General features: G+C 46.8%; 2 protein-coding genes across 6 annotated transcripts in view; one reads left to right on the top strand and one right to left on the bottom strand.

Moving 5' to 3' along the window:
* coro7 (coronin 7) overlaps positions 1 to 18,639 on the bottom strand; it is a 262,730-nt gene that overhangs the window by 80,784 nt on the left and 163,307 nt on the right.
* vasnb (vasorin b) overlaps positions 1 to 18,639 on the top strand; it is a 46,856-nt gene that overhangs the window by 7,329 nt on the left and 20,888 nt on the right. For 2 of the 5 annotated variants that reach the window (XM_042318190.1, XM_042318192.1), the window contains exon 2: positions 11,531 to 11,598. The gene's annotated coding sequence lies outside the window, so the exon portion shown is untranslated. Of the gene's footprint in view, positions 1 to 11,266; positions 11,393 to 11,530; positions 11,599 to 15,653; positions 15,888 to 18,639 lie in introns of those variants that run through there. The other 3 variants (XM_042318191.1, XM_042318193.1, XM_042318194.1) reach the window with 3 other exon arrangements.

The raw sequence follows: 18,639 nt of genomic DNA, 5'->3' as shown, positions 1-18,639 counted from the left end.
GGGTGTTAAAAGTCAGGTGGCGAGGCGAGGAGGCCTGGGGAGGGGGGGAGAGGATGGAAGCAGGGCAGTCACACAGCAGGCAGGGAGTTGGAGCTGGCAAGGCATAAGAAACCTGTGTGTATTTTTGTGTGTGTGCCTATGTGTGTTTTGTATTAGCGAAACCGTGTGAAAGCAAGCGTGCATCCCAATTAGCAAGGGGGTGTGTGTCGGAGTGTATGTGTTACAATCAGCATGTTTGGAGTGTGTTTGTGCCTACACACACATTTGGTTGTGTGTGTTTATTTAGCTACAGTCACAGTGTCACAATGAGTTCAATGTAGGCCTCAATCCCACCACCAGAATCAGGTGTTCCACAATACACAGGGCGAGCCACTGTTGACGTCCCAGAGTTAGAGCAGCTTTCTTGGGCAGGGCGCTTAAAGAAAGCCCCTGGCTTTAATCTCTTCAAAGGGCCTCGCACATCAATGCTGACCCGGCAGTATGCGAAAAGCAAACCGATCCCCTCACGGTGTTTGCCCGCCAAGCCAAATTGAAGAAGACTCAAGCCGTTCCAGCCAAATGATGCGTTCCAAAGAACCACTTCAAAAACTCTGTATAAATATACACGAGCACGCAAAGGCTACAAGCGGAGCCCGGCTTGAGCCGAACGCAAACCGCAAATAACTCCTGTCTCACACACTCCCTCTTGCCAACGCTCAGAATTCGCGTTTGAAGAGGAGAGATGGGGCTCCGAGACAGATGTTCCCCCTGAAAGACTGAATTACAGTTGGAAAGACAGACGTTCAGATTCAGAAACTGTCCTCTCAGCCTTTGGACTAGAATCAACCTATTTCTCCTCCTCTCTCGTTCCCTCTTTCTCCTCTCTCGTTCCCTCTTTCTCGCTCGGTCTGGAAAATGGCAAAAATCTGAAAACCGGCCACTAACCAAAAGTGAGAACTATGGCCAGAGAGAAAAGGCAAGAGCGGGAATGAGAGAGAGGACAAGGGGGAGGGAGAGAGAGAGAGCGAGCACATCCCAGAGAGCCACCGCAAATTGCCATGTTTCAGTGAGGCCGTAAAAAAAGATAAACGACTCTTAATCTCAGGTTGTAATTACCTCGGGCCAACACTGTCATTAGCAAATGAGCCTTGAACCAGAGAGATGGGAAGAGAGAGAGAGATGGGAAGAGAGAGTGTGTGTGTGTGTGTGTGGTGGGGGGGGTAGAGGAAGGGGAGAGAGATTTGGATGGTCAAAGAGGGATGGGGAGTAGTAGCTTTGTCCCTGATCTGTTGGTGCTATCATATCATGCTATCAACTCCTTGTCATGTTTGGCATGATGACACAAACAGACTGGTACCCACCCAGGCTAAAATGGTAGTGGCTGGAGAAACTTAAAGGTGGGGGAATTCAGGGAGAGGGAATGAGAGAGGGGGGAGAGGGAGGGGAAGAGAGGGGGAGAGAGGAGGGGAAGAGAGGGGGAGAGAGGAGGGGAAGAGAGGGGGAGAGAGGGGGAGAGGAGGGGAAGAGAGGGGGAGAGAGGAGGGGAAGAGAGGAGGAAGAGAGGGGGGAGAGAGGAGGGGAAGAGAGGAGGAAGAGAGGGGGAGAGAGGAGGGGAAGAGAGGGGGAAGAGAGGAGGGGAAGAGAGGAGGAAGAGAGGGGGAAGAGAGGAGGAAGAGAGGAGGAAGAGAGGAGGGGAAGAGAGGGGGAGAGAGGGGGGAGAGGAGGGGAAGAGAGGGGGAGAGAGGAGGGGAAGAGAGGAGGAAGAGAGGGGGAGAGAGGAGGGGAAGAGAGGGGGAAGAGAGGGGGAGAGGGAGGGGAAGAGAGGGGGAGAGAGAGGAAAGAGAGGAGGAAGAGAGGAGGGGAGAGGAGGAGGAAGAGAGGAGGAAGAGAGGGGGAGAGAGGAGGGGAAGAGAGGAGGGGAAGAGAGGAGGGGGAGAAAGGAGGGGAAGAGAGAGAAATAGATTAAGAGAAGGGACTGCAACGGTCACTACAAACAGTGACTAGGCCTGCACACACAAAGAACACTCATACTTAGTGTGACCCCAGCCTTAAACCTTGACTGGAGGGTCAGATATTTAATCATTGGCTATTAATGACTAATGGAAGTTCAACTAAAGAAACAAATGGTCAGATGAACATTAACTCGTAACGTTTACCCACAAATAGATTTAATGATAAGTTAAAGAGTAATGATTAGGGGAATGGTGAGCTGATGTGCTGCTGCTGCTACTGTGTCTGCCTTAGGGTCAGTAGGCACAACTGAAATCACAGGAAGTGCTGACTAGTACACACACACACGCACGCACACACACACACGCGTTTACCATAAACACATACACACCAGCTCTGGTTGAGTCACTGTATGTTTGAGGTCCTTGGCCCCTCGTTTCCCCAGGGTCTATTTCAGTCACTGCTAATAGCAGCGTTATCAGCTACCATACGCACAGAGAAGTGTGTGTGTGTAAAACTAAACTTTAACCATATTATAGGATCAAGGATCAATGCTGTGCCCTAATGAACATGACCCAGGTGTGATTGTAATACAAGTCAGGACTAGTCAGGTCACATATTAAATCAGCAGAAGACTCTTTCTAAGAATCTTAGAAGTCCTAAGGGTGACTATTGAAAAATCAAACATCAACATCGGACAGCATCCAGTGTTTTCTCTACTTCGCTCCATGTATCCCACACAGACCATCTTCAATATGGTGATCTTGTTGTTTCTAATGTGGACATGTTGCCTCTGGTTGAAACTTTAACGCCACACTGCTTTGCTCTCAACAGCCTGGGGAGGACTGAAGTCATAAGTCACACAGACAGGAAGAGAGAACTGGGACAGACAGACAGACAGACAGGAAGAGAGAACTGGGACAGTCAACAGTCGAGAGAGAGAGGGAGAGAGAGAGAGCGAGAGAGAGAGAGAGAGAGAGAAGTAGAGAGAGATCGTGGTGGAGGACTAGAGAGAGAAACAGAAAGATAGACAGAGGGAGTAGGAGAAAATTCGAGATTCGACAGTCGAGAGAGAGAGGGAGAGAGAGAGAGAGATATGGGAGAGATGGGAGAGAGGGAGAGCGAGAGATGATGGAGAGTGAAGAGGTGATGGGTCAGAGATGGAGAGTGAAGAGGTGATGGGTCAGAGATGAGATGGAGTGAAGTGGTGATGGGTCAGAGATGAGATGGAGAGTGAAGAGGTGATGGGTCAGAGATGAGATGGAGAGTGAAGAGGTGATGGGTCAGAGATGAGATGGAGAGTGAAGAGGTGATGGGTCAGAGATGAGATGGAGAATGAAGAGGTGATGGGTCAGAGATGAGATGGAGAGTGAAGTGGTGATGGGTTAGACATGAGATGGAGAGTGAAGAGGTGATGGGTCAGAGATGAGATGGAGAGTGAAGTGGTGATGGGTTAGACATGAGATGGAGAGTGAAGAGGTGATGGGTTAGACATGAGATGGAGAGTGAAGATGGTTAGTGATGGGTCAGAGATGAGATGGAGATGGAGAGTGAAGGAGAGTGGTGAGATGGAGAGTGGGTCAGAGATGAGATGGAGAGTGAAGAGGTGATGGGTCAGAGATGAGATGGAGAGATGGAGAGTGAAGAGGATGGGTTAGACATGAGATGATGAAGGGTGATGGGTCAGAGATGAGATGGAGAGTGAAGAGGTGATGGGTCAGAGATGAGAATGGATGGGTGATGGGTTAGACATGAGATGGAGAGTGAAGAGGTGATGGGTGAGATGAGATGGAGAATGAAGAGGTGATGGGTCAGAGATGAGATGGAGAGTGAAGTGGTGATAGGGTTAGATGGATGAAGATGGGTCAGAGAGAGATGGAAGAAGTGTGATGGGTTAGAGATGAGATGGAGAGTGAAGTGGTGATGGGTTAGACATGAGATGGAGAGTGAAGAGGTGATGGGTTAGAGATGGAGAGTGAAGAGGTGATGGTTAGACATGAGATGGAGAGTGAAGAGGTGATGGGTTAGACAAGAGATGGAGAGTGAAGAGGTGATGGGTTAGAGATGGAGAGTAAAGAGGTGATGGTTAGACATGAGATGGAGAGTGAAGTGGTGATGGGTCAGAGATGGAGAGTGAAGAGGTGATGGGTTAGACATGAGATGGAGAGTGAAGTGGTGATGGGTCAGAGATGGAGAGTGAAGAGGTGATGGTTAGACATGAGATGGAGAATGAAGAGGTGATGGGTTAGAGATGAGATGTAGAGTGAACTGGTGATGGGTTAGACATGAGATGGAGAGTGAAGAGAAGAGTGATGGGTCAGAGATGAGAATGAGAGGAAGTGGTGATGGGTTAGACATGAGATGGAGAGTGAAGTGGTGATGGGTTAGACATGAGATGGAGAGTGAAGTGGTGATGGGTCAGAGATGGAGAGTGAAGAGGTGATGGGTTAGACATGAGATGGAGAGTGAAGTGGTGATGGGTTAGAGATGAGATGGAGAGTGAAGAGGTGATGGGTTAGAGATGAGATGGAGAGTGAAGTGGTGATGGGTTAGAGATGGAGAGTGAAGAGGGGATGGTTAGACATGAGATGGAGAGTGAAGTGGTGATGGGTTAGAGATGGAGAGTGAAGAGGTGATGGGTTAGACATGAGATGGAGAGTGAAGTGGTGATGGGTCAGAGATGAGATGGAGAGTGAAGAGGTGATGGGTCAGAGATGAGAATGAGAGTGAAGTGGTGATGGGTTAGACATGAGATGGAGAGTGAAGAGGTGATGGGTTAGACATGAGATGGAGAGTGAAGAGGTGATGGGTTAGACATGAGATGGAGAGTGAAGAGGTGATGGTTAGACATGAGATGGAGAGTGAAGTGGTGATGGGTTAGAGATGGGATGGAGAGTGAAGAGGTGATGGGTTAGAGATGGAGAGTGAAGAGGTGATGGGTTAGACATGAGATGGAGAGTGAAGAGGTGATGGGTTAGAGATGGAGAGTGAAGAGGTGATGGTTAGACATGAGATGGAGAGTGAAGTGGTGATGGGTTAGAGATGGGATGGAGAGTGAAGAGGTGATGGGTTAGAGATGGAGAGTGAAGAGGTGATGGGTTAGACATGAGATGGAGAGTGAAGAGGTGATGGGTTAGAGATGGATGAGAGTGAAGAGGTGATGGTTAGACATGAGATGGAGAGTGAAGTGGTGATGGGTCAGAGATGAGATGTAGAGTGAAGTGGTGATGGGTCAGAGATGAGATGTAGAGTGAAGTGGTGATGGGTTAGAGATGAGATGAAGAGTGAAGTGGTGATGGGTTAGACATGAGATGGAGAGTGAAGAGGTGATGGGTTAGACATGAGATGGAGAGTGAAGAGGTGATGGGTTAGACATGAGATGGAGAGTGAAGAGGTGATGGGTTAGACATGAGATGGAGAGTGAAGAGGTGATGGTTAGACATGAGATGGAGAGTGAAGAGGTGATGGTTAGACATGAGATGGAGAGTGAAGTGGTGATGGGTTAGAGATGAGATGTAGAGTGAAGTGGTGATGGGTTAGAGATGAGATGTAGAGTGAAGTGGTGATGGGTTAGAGATGAGATGGAGAGTGAAGAGGTGATGGGTCAGAGATGAGAGTGAAGTGGTGATGGGTTAGAGATGAGATGGAGAGTGAAGAGGTGATGGGTCAGAGATGAGAGTGAAGAGGTGATGGGTCAGAGATGAGAGTGAAGTGGTGATGGGTCAGAGATGAGATGGAGAGTGAAGAGGTGATGGGTCAGAGATGAGAGTGAAGTGGTGATGGGTCAGAGATGAGAGTGAAGTGGTGATGGGTCAGAGATGAGATGGAGAGTGAAGAGGTGATGGGTCAGAGATGAGAGTGAAGAGGTGATGGTTAGACATGAGATGGAGAGTGAAGTGGTGATGGGTCAGAGATGAGATGAGAGTGAAGAGGTGATGGGTCAGAGATGAGAGTGAAGAGGTGATGGTTAGACATGAGATGGAGAGTGAAGTGGTGATGGGTTAGAGATGAGATGGAGAGTGAAGAGGTGATGGGTCAGAGATGAGATGGAGAGTGAAGAGGTGATGGGTCAGAGATGAGATGGAGAGTGAAGAGGTGATGGTTAGAGATGGAGAGTGAAGTGGTGATGGGTCAGAGATGAGAGTGAAGTGGTGATGGGTCAGAGATGAGAGTGAAGAGGTGATGGTTAGACATGAGATGGAGAGTGAAGTCGTGATGGGTTAGACATGAGATGGAGAGTGAAGAGGTGATGGGTCAGAGATGAGAGTGAAGTGGTGATGGGTCAGAGATGGAGAGTGAAGAGGTGATGGTTCAGAGATGGACAGAGACTTCAAAGATCGAGACTAAATCAATATGTCTATTCTGAGTTGTTGAGTACATCTGTTTTCAGGGCTGTACTCCTATTTTTAGATGGTAAATATTTAGTCTTGAGGCCGGTATCACCCAGACCAGAACCACATGACTGTGTTGAGGTCAGCAGAGATGACCTACACGGCCTAGCAGTGATGACCTACACGGCCTAGCAGTGATATACGGCCTAGCAGTGATGACCTATACGGCCTAGCAGTGATGACCTATACGGCCTAGCAGTGATGACCTACACGGCCTAGCAGTGATGACCTATACGGCCTAGCAGTGATGACCTACACGGCCTAGCAGTGATGACCTACATGGCCTAGCAGTGATGACCTACACGGCCTAGCAGTGATGACCTACACGGCCTAGCAGTGATGACCTACACGGCCTAGCAGTGATGACCTACACGGCCTAGCAGTGATGACCTATACGGCCTAGCAGTGATGACCTATACAACCTAGCACGCACCCACCCACCCACACCACACACACACACACACACACAGCTGAATCTCCACTGCCTCAGTCACTCCCATAGATAAATAAACACATGCACACATCCATGTCTGAAGAAGCCCACAAACACAAAGCCAAAAAGACAAACCCTGCGACCGGGGACTATTTTCAGACGGAAACGGTGTGTGTGCGTTCTTCACCATGATTGTGAGTGTGTATTTAACTGTGTGACTGTCAGCCAGAGGGTGAGTCAGAGTTGGTGTATACAGTGTAGTCTCTGGTGTTGGTGTATACTGTACAGTGTAGTCTCTGGTGTTGGTATATACAGTGTAGTCTCTGGTGTTGGTGTATACTGTACAGTGTAGTCTCTGGTGTTGGTGTATACTGTACAGTGTAGTCTCTGGTGTTGGTGTATACAGTGTAGTCTCTGGTGTGTAGTCTCTGGTGTTGGTGTATACTGTACAGTGTAGTCTCTGGTGTTGGTGTATACTGTACAGTGTAGTCTCTGTGTTGGTGTATACTGTACAGTGTAGTCTCTGGTGTTGGTGTATACAGTGTAGTCTCTGTGTTGGTGTATACTGTACAGTGTAGTCTCTGGTGTTGGTGTATACTGTACAGTGTAGTCTCTGTGTTGGTGTATACTGTACAGTGTAGTCTCTGGTGTTGGTGTATACAGTGTAGTCTCTGGTGTTGGTGTATACTGTACAGTGTAGTCTCTGGTGTTGGTATATACAGTGTAGTCTCTGGTGTTGGTGTATACTGTACAGTGTAGTCTCTGGTGTTGGTATATACAGTGTAGTCTCTGGTGTTGGTGTATACTGTACAGTGTAGTCTCTGGTGTTGGTGTATACTGTACAGTGTAGTCTCTGGTGTTGGTGTATACAGTGTAGTCTCTGGTGTTGGTGTATACTGTACAGTGTAGTCTCTGGTGTTGGTGTATACTGTACAGTGTAGTCTCTGGTGTTGGTGTATACTGTACAGTGTAGTCTCTGTGTTGGTGTATACTGTACAGTGTAGTCTCTGTGTTGGTGTATACTGTACAGTGTAGTCTCTGGTGTTGGTGTATACTGTACAGTGTAGTCTCTGGTGTTGGTGTATACAGTGTAGTCTCTGTGTTGGTGTATACTGTACAGTGCAGTCTCTGGTGTTGGTGTATACTGTACAGTGTAGTCTCTGGTGTTGGTGTATACTGTACAGTGTAGTCTCTGGTGTTGGTGTATACTGTACAGTGTAGTCTCTGGTGTTGGTGTATACTGTACAGTGTAGTCTCTGTGTTGGTGTATACTGTACAGTGCAGTCTCTGGTGTTGGTGTATACTGTACAGTGTAGTCTCTGGTGTTGGTGTATACTGTACAGTGTAGTCTCTGGTGTTGGTGTATACTGTACAGTGTAGTCTCTGGTGTTGGTGTATACTGTACAGTGTAGTCTCTGTGTTGGTGTATACTGTACAGTGTAGTCTCTGTGTTGGTGTATACTGTACAGTGCAGTCTCTGGTGTTGGTGTATACTGTACAGTGTAGTCTCTGTGTTGGTGTATACTGTACAGTGCAGTCTCTGGTGTTGGTGTATACAGTGTAGTCTCTGGTGTTGGTGTATACTGTACAGTGTAGTCTCTGGTGTTGGTGTATACAGTGTAGTCTCTGTGTTCTCTGGTGTATACTGTACAGTGCAGTCTCTGGTGTTGGTGTATACTGTACAGTGTAGTCTCTGTGTTGGTGTACTGTACAGTGTAGTCTCTGTGTTGGTGTATACTGTACAGTGCAGTCTCTGGTGTTGGTGTATACTGTACAGTGTAGTCTCTGGTGTTGGTGTATACAGTGTAGTCTCTGTGTTGGTGTATACTGTACAGTGCAGTCTCTGGTGTTGGTGTATACTGTACAGTACAGTACTAGTCAGTCTGTGTTGGTGTATACTGTACAGTGCAGTCTCTGGTGTTGGTGTATACTGTACAGTGTAGTCTCTGTGTTGGTGTATACTGTACAGTGTAGTCTCTGTGTTGGTGTATACTGTACAGTGCAGTCTCTGGTGTTGGTGTATACTGTACAGTGTAGTCTCTGGTGTTGGTGTATACTGTACAGTGCAGTCTCTGTGTTGGTGTATACTGTACAGTGCAGTCTCTGGTGTTGCTGAAGTGTTCTCTGGTTAGACTGTGTGCTCTTGGAGACATCTCCTTGTTTCACACCTTTATGAACGCTTGGCTGAATGACGAGGTTTCTGGATGACAAGGTTTCTGCATGACTGTGGTGCAAGGATACTGGAGAAAAACAACTTGTTTTTCTGAATATGTTGTTGAGGAAGCCCCAGGGCCTAACGACTCTCAGCACCAGTCACCTCTATATCAAGCAGTTTGGTTCAATCCAGTTGGACTTGGATTCAAATACTATTCAAAATCGTTCAAATAGTTTGAGCATTTGCTTTAGCTTCCTGGAGGGCCAGGTGGGCGGGGCTTGCAGTTTGCCATTTCAATACTTTTCTATTGGTTCCATTCCAACAGGCAAGATAAATCAAAACACAGATACAGTATTTTAAATGATTTCAAATCCTATTTGAACCCAGGTCTGATGGAGAACAACACAAACACAGGGTTTGTGATGAACTCATGAAGTGGACATTGAGTTTGTCTCTAAGCAATTACGTTAGAAGTCAACATGAAAAGACAGACACACACAAACAGGCTGCCCTTCCATCAGCGCTGTCGCCTGAGGAGCGTTATGATGAAAATGTGTTATTGGAGCTGTTGTGTCCTTTTGATGCTGACAGCAATGTTGTTGTCAACAGTCAGTCTCTGGCGTCACACACACACAGCCCGATACGATCAGCTGAGACGGTATAGTGTGTGTGTTACTTAAGAGTGGCTGACAAGAGCACAAAGAAACACAGGTACACTCATTAATTACACAAACAGGTTTATAACGCCGTTCTGTCAGTGTCACTTTACTGGTTTGGCTTTGGGAGAGCATCAAACATCTGTATGAATTACAGTTACACTGTGTACTTTGAGAGGCTCACAATATGTGTCAGGCAGGGGGTCAAATCTACTGTTATTCAGTAATATGTGTCAGGCAGGGGGTCAAATCTACTGTTATTCAAAGTCACACATCAGCAGTCACTGCACAGCCATCTAAATACATAGGTTATAACCTGGTTCACACAGAACCCTGTAAAGAACACACACACATTGAACCACAGACAGAGACAGCAGCTCTGTTAACACACACATATGTGGCACTTCCTTAACCTTGGTCTTCTGATGCTACAGGTGCAGTATGTGATTAGAGCCTAAGTACTGTAGCTGTGTTAAACTACTGTCCTACCATGATACCCTGCCTTCACTCACTAAGTACTGTAGCTGTGTTAAACTACTGTCCTACCATGATACCCTGCCTTCACTCACTAAGTACTGTAGCTGTGTTAAACTACTGTCCTACCATGATACCCTGCCTTCACTCACTAAGTACTGTAGCTGTGTTAAACTACTGTCCTACCATGATACCCTGCCTTCACTCACTAAGTACTGTAGCTGTGTTAAACTACTGTCCTACCATGATACCCTGCCTTCACTCACTAAGTACTGTAGCTGTGTTAAACTACTGTCCTACCATGATACCCTGCCTTCACTCACTAAGTACTGTAGCTGTGTTAAACTACTGTCCTACCATGATACCCTGCCAGTCATAAACACACCAACATACTGGTAGAAAACATACACTGTAATGCCGGTTTGTGCACACGTCACTTCTTCCACACACACGGCCTGATACGATGGCCAGCAGTTCAGGGAGCTGACAGACAGAAGACAGCCTGCCTTCTTGCTCTCCTTTTCCTCCCTCCCTCACTCACTTCCTCTGTCATTCTATCGTTGTCTGGTTCGGTCGTTCATCCTCTCGCTCCCCGTGCCAGAACGCCTCATACGCCACACGGCCTGCTGCCGCTCAGCACGCTCCCTACCTCCCTCCTCGCACCCCTCCCATACGGCGCTGGAATGCAGCACGTTAAAACAACACCACTTCCTGTTCAGCTTGTGGAGTGGTGTGGAGAGCAGGACTGGAGCTGGGAGGGAAGGAGATGGGGGTTGTTGTTGGGTGGTGTGGAGAGCAGGACTGGAGCTCGGAGGGAAGGAGAAGGGGGTTGTTGTGGTGTGGTGTGGAGAGCAGGACTGGAGCTGGGAGGGAAGGAGATGGGGGTTGTTGTTGGGTGGTGTGGAGAGCAGGACTGGAGCTGGGAGGGAAGGAGATGGGGGTTGTTGTGGGGTGATGTGGAGAGCAGGACTGGAGCTGGGAGGGAAGGAGATGGGAGTTGTGGGGTGGTGTGGAGAGCAGGACTGGAGCTGGGAGGGAAGGAGATGGGGGTTGTTGTGGGGTGATGTGGAGAGCAGGACTGGAGCTGAGAGGGAAGGAGATGGGGGTTGTTGTGGGGTGGTGTGGAGAGCAGGACTGGAGCTGGGAGGGAAGGAGATGGGGGTTGTTGTGGGGTGGTGTGGAGAGCAGGACTGGAGCTGGGAGGGAAGGAGATGGGGGTTGTTGTGGGGTGGTGTGGAGAGCATTACTGGAGCTGGGAGGGAAGGAGATGGGAGGGAAGGAGATGGGGGTTGTTGTGGGGTGGTGTGGAGAAAAAAGGTCTGGTCAACCATAACTAAAACAATCCCCAAAAGAGGTGAGTTAAACTACTGTACCTACCTTAACTACAAGAGCTAGTCTGTGGGTTCTGACCACACCTCAACGGTCAAGATGATTGGTCAGTCACAAATACAGTGTGTGTGTTAATGTATTTGTTCTGTTGTGTTGTCTACAGATAGAGGGGACACCACCACCGCCCCAGTCAAAGTGAAGTGAAACAGGAGGCCAAATCTTGTTGAGTGGGTAAGTTGAGGGTTAATTGTTTGACCGTCCATTTCACTCCTCTTCAATGTTTATATGACAGAGTAGTTAAGTTGCTATACTACCAGAAATACGACTACTAACACCTCCAAATGAAACAAGATGATACAAGTTTATTGTCAACAGACAGTTAGTTAAGTTCACTCCAGAAGTATCATAGGGTAACATTTTTGGCACATTTCTGAATGAGGAAACATCCTGTTGAATGATTGCATTCAAAGTTTCCAGAAAGCACACTTGGCTGTTGATAGTGTTAACCTCAACACATTCCTTCCTCATGAGTCCTCTTCACACTTGAGTCCCTCAATGAGAAGTTGTCTATCTACCTACAACAAGGACTGAGAGCACACACATGCTATTTACTGAGCAGAGAGAGCTGTTGAGGAAGTATGGAGGGTGTGTGTGTGATGGTCTATAAAAGTGCAGGCAGGGGAGGCTTATTCAATCACTGGTGATAATTGCCCCTCTCCACCCCCCTGGGCCGGTCCATTATAGATGGAGGGGGAGTGTGTCTGATCCAGCTGGGATGGTCTATTATGTGAGGCAGGGGGAGTGTGTCTGGGTCAAGCTGTGGTCTGGTCCAGCAGTCAGGCTCTGGGGCAGCGGGGGCTGTTGTTAAGGTCTGACAGGGACTGTGCAGGCTTGGAAAGTGTGCTCTGCTTTTCTCCCCCCTCCTCTCCTTTCTGACCCAGAACACAGACCACTGCTCAAGGCCTGTGGGGTCTGGAATCATTAGTACACTCACTAATTTCCTTACAACCACCTCTACCTTTCCCTCCTCCCCACTCCTCAAACCTCAGAGAGAGACAGAGAGAGACTGAGTGAAAGGGAGCGATACAGAGTGAGGCATGCAGTAAGTGATTGCACACGGACACACACACACACACACACACACACACACACACACATTAGCCCCACTCTGGACAGCAGACTTGTGGACAGACAAACACACACATGTACTGCAGGCAGACAGACAGACAGGCAGTGAGGCAGGATGTCACTGTGTGCTGTAATTTGAGGCAGTGCGTTGGAGCTTTGATGTTAAAACGACAGGATTAAGGTAGAAGCAGCCAGAAGACTATGTGTTGACACAAACCCTCTCTCGCTAGATAGTGAATTATTTACAACCCAGCAGCGTTCCAACCAGACACACATTCCTGAACTAGAAGTGGTGTGTATGTGTGTGTCTCCAAACCATGGAGCGTCTGAAAAGGTCTCTGAAGTGTCAACGTAGGGGGCCATGACAGGGCTGAGATCATAGAGACTAGGGAGGGTCTGTCTGCTCCATCACTGAGGACATGTATCTGCTCCTGGACGGGTCTGACAGAGGCGCCTCTATAGGCTGTACAGAGTGACAACCAACACAAACACGGTGTCTGGAAGACTACGTCCAGAAACACCTGGACACTGTGTGAAGGGACGGGTAGTTCTCCTCTCTGGGGGTTTTACAATATGAAGCAGAAGTGATGTACCATGGTGTCTCTCTCTCTACTGAGCATTAACAACAAGACAGTGGGACTAACCCATAGAACACATGTGGATTCCATCTGTGGGCAAACACACACACAGAGATCTCCCAAAACCTCACCAAGGGCCCCGTCTCTCACCTCTCCAGATGGAGGGCACGAGGAGGCTCGGGGGGAATAGCTCTCAAATTGAATTCAGTGGTGGGTTGTTTAAAATGGAGCGCCATGTGCAACACATGACCAGGCAGTGGTGGGTGTTAGCGCTCCAGCCTCCGCAGGCAGATCTCTCTCTCTCTCATATGGTTGTTTTCTTGAGGAATCTCTCCCATATCTAACCCAGAGAGCACAGCACACCTGTTGCACGTTAATTGCAGTGTTCCAGGGTCACGGTGATATAACCTTGTTGAAAGATCTCTCAGCTACAGAGTAGAGGCAGCCCCGGCAGAAGCAGGCAGCAGTGAGCTCAGGAGGCAGGCAAGGCCACCCCGGGACAAGCCAAGCTGACAGGGGGACGTTAGAGGCGGTTGGTTGAGCTAGGAGGCCCTGGCAAGTGACCAACACAGCGAGATGTCTTCTCACAATGCATTCTTTTGTGACAGTTTAAATCAGCCAAAGAGATCTTCTTGTCATAATTTATCTGTGTGTGTGTGTGTATGCATGTGTTTTATGGGATAAAGCCCCAAGGCTAGAATGGCTTAAAATCACAGACAGTCATTTCTACAGTACAGTAAACTACAGACCTGTAAAACAGGTAGATAGATCTGTAAACACAGGCTTATTGTCAAAGAATGAGGAAAGAAAGTGTAAATGTGTAGATGTGAGAACCCTACACTGTCCTCTACTGACACAATGACACAGACACACTACTGTCTACAACCCAAATCCCTCTCTCAGCCTCCAGATCAGACTACATACACCATGTGATGTCATGACTACTCAGATCCTAGAGAGACGTGGAGAGAGAGGTGATTAGATTCAGATGACTGATGTAGTCAATGTCCCCACCTGGACCTACATAACTCACATCAACGTTTTTTAGTCACATACACATGTGCCTCTACTCCACAGATTGATAAGACACAGTGACAATTAAGTTAGCAACAACAACTAATTCCATTTGCAATAGCCACACCAAAAGTTGTGGTTACCCTAGCACTAACACACTTGATTCAACGAATCATCTCATCAAGGCTTTCATTACGAGCACTAACACACTTGATTCAACGAATCATCAAGGCTTTCATTACTAGCACTAACACACTTGATTCAACGAATCATCTCATCAAGGCTTTCATTACGAGCACTAACACACTTGATTCAACGAATCATCTCATCAAGGCTTTCATTACGAGCACTAACACACTTGATTCAACGAATCATCTCATCAAGGCTTTCATTACGAGCACTAACACACTTGATTCAACGAATCATCTCATCAAGGCTTTCATTACGAGCACTAACACACTTGATTCAACGAATCATCTCATCAAGGCTTTCATTACGAGCACTAACACACTTGATTCAACGAATCATCTCATCAAGGCTTTCATTACGAGCACTAACACACTTGATTCAACGAATCATCTCATCAAGGCTTTCATTACGAGCACTAACACACTTGATTCAACGAATCATCTCATCAAGGCTTTCATTACGAGCACTAACACACTTGATTCAACAAATCATATCATCATCAAGGCTTTCATTACTAGCACTAACACACGTGATTCAACGAATCATCAAGGCTTTCATTACTTGAATCAGGTGTGTTAGTGCTAGGGCCCCCCTATGGGTCCCCAGGACCAGGATTGGAAAACACTAACCTAGCGAAACTCTACAGATTGATCTAAATTGGAAACAGTGACGACAAGTTTAATAAATGATCTTGTAAATCGCCAGGCCGACGGCCAAGTGACTAAACAATGTACTGCTACTGTCATCCTCACAGTGACACTGTCACCATTGTGTCCCTAGTGTCACACATTGTCCCATCGCTGGCATCTGTGGCATTCTTTACTGTCATAGACCTCCTACAGGACAACAGTGACCTTTCTGTTAAAACACCTTCAAGACAAGAACCAGAACTGCAGCAGCATCTCCAGCTGATTGACACAAATCCCTTCAGTGTTCTATGAAGAGGTGTACTGTGACGTTTATCCTTCAAGTCAATTTAACGTCATTGTCCCCTGGAGGAAAATACATACTGGCTTTCTGTCCCTCCCTCGCCCGTACCTGCTATGACACGGCTCATTGGTAGAGAGAGACATGTACGTGCGTGTGTGTGTGTGTGTGTGTGTGTGTGTGTGTGTGTGTGTGTGTGTGTGTGTGTGAGAGAGAGACATGTACGTGCGTGCGTGCGTGAGAGAGAGAGAGAGAGAGACATGTACGTGCGTGCGTGCGTGTGTGTGTGAGAGAGAGAGAGACATGTACGTGCGTGCGTGTGTGTGTGTGTGTGTGTGTGTGTGTGTGTGTGTGTGTGTGAGAGAGAGAGAGAGACATGTACGTGCGTGCGTGCGTGTGTGTGTGAGAGAGAGACATGTACGTGCGTGCGTGCGTGTGTGTGTGAGAGAGAGAGACATGTACGTGCGTGTGAGAGAGAGAGACATGTACGTGCGTGCGTGTGTGTGTGTGTGTGTGAGAGAGAGAGTTGGTTCCCTTCCTGCGTGGATGTTTGCCCTGTCTATACCTCTACAACCACCCTGACAGCCACTAGACATAGAGGGAGGAGAGGTTACTGGTGTCCTGAACAACACCTTCAGAAGAAACACAGACGGGTGAGAAAACAGGGCAACGGGGGATGAACAGGTGAGAACACAGATGCGCTATGAGGCTGAGGATGCTTCATACATGTGTGTCTCAGTGTATGTTGATGGGGTGTGTGAGACTGTGTACTTCAGACAGCCTGTCCAGGTTACACAGGACATGATGCCATGTCCACTGACTTTCACATTAGTCAAGTATCACATCAGCTGGAACATAGAGAGTCCATCATCAGATCATTATCAACTCACTGGAAATCTGATTTCTCCACAGCCTCTATATCTGTTAACATTTGAGGTCAATTTACAGACCTATTTTACATTTTTGGTGACGTGGTGGTGAAAGAATGCTACTGCTTGTTACCTGCTGCTCCTAGATTAACTGCAGGTTCATTATGAGACGTGTGTGTGTGTGTGTGTGTGTGCGTGTGCTACGGCGGCGGCGGAGGCTGCGGTGACAGAAATGTGGTTGGCACACTGCAGGGTAAATCCTCTCTGGAGACATGGGGTGACAGAGGTATTTGGTAGGAGGTGATATGATAGGGCGGGGGACAGTGGCGCGTGTAGCCAGAGGGAAGGACAACCAGACAGAGGGACACGGTGACAGAACCACTCAGAGAGTGTGTGTTTGTTTATCCGTCTGTCAGTCTGTCCGCCCACGGACTGCATGTGTCACAAACCCTTAGCTTTTGTTGACTTGACCTTTGTTTCCGACAGTAGACGTTCAGGGTTCAGAGGGAGAAAGGTCAAACTGAATGTGACCATACATATTCAGTCATAGGTACCTTCAATCTACATTTGACTGTTGAACAGAGGGACAAGGGTAGGACTGAATGTAAACATACATGTACATCTTCAGTATCTGAATATACTGATTCTTAAAAAATAAACACGGCTCTATTTGACCAGGAGAGAAATCTTGAGGTTCAGACCCTCTTTTTCTAGAAACACCGGGCAACAGGGTCCCAAAAAAATAAATACTATTCTCTACTAAGAGAGAGAAAGCAGAATTGGGAGTCAGGTAAATCCCTGATCAAAACTATGTTTGATCTCCTGGATAGCCTTTGAAGTTGAAAATAAGTTGAACTTAAGTCAAGATAAATAGTTAATCATAGCAGTAATATCAGGGGGTGATGATGAATCAGTGTTTCATTCAAAGACATGTAACAATAAACTAGAGGTAAATACAGGATGATGAAAACAAGGTATGGAGGGAGGGAGAGAGATTGGAGTGTGTACATCACACCTGCCTTGTGTGTCAGCACACGGCCACGGAACAGGTTGATCTGCCTCTAACTAATCCCTGACACACACACACACACACATCTCCGATACTCAAACACACACATCATGAAGACAAGTACACACCATCCTCTGACACTCACACCCAGCAAACACACACACGCACAAACCACATACTCACTGACACCAGAAGAATGTACACCTGCTGGTTTGCATGATTGAAAACCGACAACGGACAAGTGCTTTCCCTGTACCCGTACACTTACAGCCTCTTCATTACAGAGTTACTAGTTCTATTATATGATCAAATCAAAGTGTGTTGGTCACGCACACACTTTAGCAGATGTTATAGCGGTGTTCAGTGAAATGCTTATGTTACTAGTTCCTAATAATGTAGTAAAATGTCGTAAAAGTCAACAAGTACACAAATGATGCCCCAAAAACATTTGACAAATCTTGAAATGTCAGAACGAATCTAATTAACCCAAATAGCACTGTAACAGTAATCCACATCTACACAGGATGAATTTACACGAGATATACTCAGAATGATATGTACAGCAGTAAATATATTAGAGTGAGATATACCAATAACCCAGTATATTAAAAAATACACTGTGTGTATAAACAGTGTAACTAAAATGCAATGTAGACATATTAGAATGAGCTATGTGAAGAATACAGTATTTAAATACACAGTACAAAACCCCATGAAAAAATGGATAGAATTGTAGAAATGTTGCGAAATATAAATACATATGTTCAGTATGTGAATGGTGTGTATAGACAGTATGTGAATGGTGTGTATAGACAGTATGTGAATGGTGTGTATAGACAGTATGTGAATGGTGTGTTTAGACAGTATGTGAATGGTGTGTATAGACAGTATGGTTGTATAGACAGTAATGGTGTGTACAGTATGTTGGTGTGTTTAGACAGTATGTGAATGGTGTGTATAGACAGTATGGACAGTATGAATGGTGTGTATAGACAGTATGTATGAATGGTGTGTATAGACAGTATGTTCAGTATGTGAATGGTGTGTATAGACAGTATGTGAATGGTGTGTATAGACAGTATGGTGTGTATAGTATGTTCAATGGTGTGTATAGACAGTATGTGAATGGTGTGTTTAGATAGTATGTGAATGGTATAGACAGACAGTATGTGAATGGTGTGTATAGACAGTATGTGAATGGTGTGTGGTAGACAGTATGGACAGTATGTGAATGGTTTGTATAGACAGTATGACTACGAACTACTGTTTGTCTGTTGTGTTTAGATAGTATCAGGTCCTTCCCATTTACAGCAGTGAATGGTGTGTATAGACAGTATGGACAGTATGTGAATGGTTTGTATAGACCTCCTACTGTTTGTCTGTTGTTTCCCCTCAGTCCGTATGTGAATGGTGTTATAGCCTCCTGCTAACCCCAGCCTCCTGCTAACCCCAGCCTCCTGCATCCCAGCCCAGGTCAGACTACACGGTCGTATAGTAGTGGCCCTTGTGGACAAATATCTCCTTCATGACATGAAGACTATAGAGTTCAGGGTTCAGC

This window comes from Oncorhynchus tshawytscha, unplaced genomic scaffold, assembly GCF_018296145.1.
Source record: "Oncorhynchus tshawytscha isolate Ot180627B unplaced genomic scaffold, Otsh_v2.0 Un_contig_8974_pilon_pilon, whole genome shotgun sequence".
Taxonomy (NCBI): Eukaryota; Metazoa; Chordata; class Actinopteri; order Salmoniformes; family Salmonidae; genus Oncorhynchus; species Oncorhynchus tshawytscha.
The sequence above is the reverse complement of the archived record's forward strand: the minus strand, read 5'-3'. Positions and strand labels throughout refer to the sequence as shown.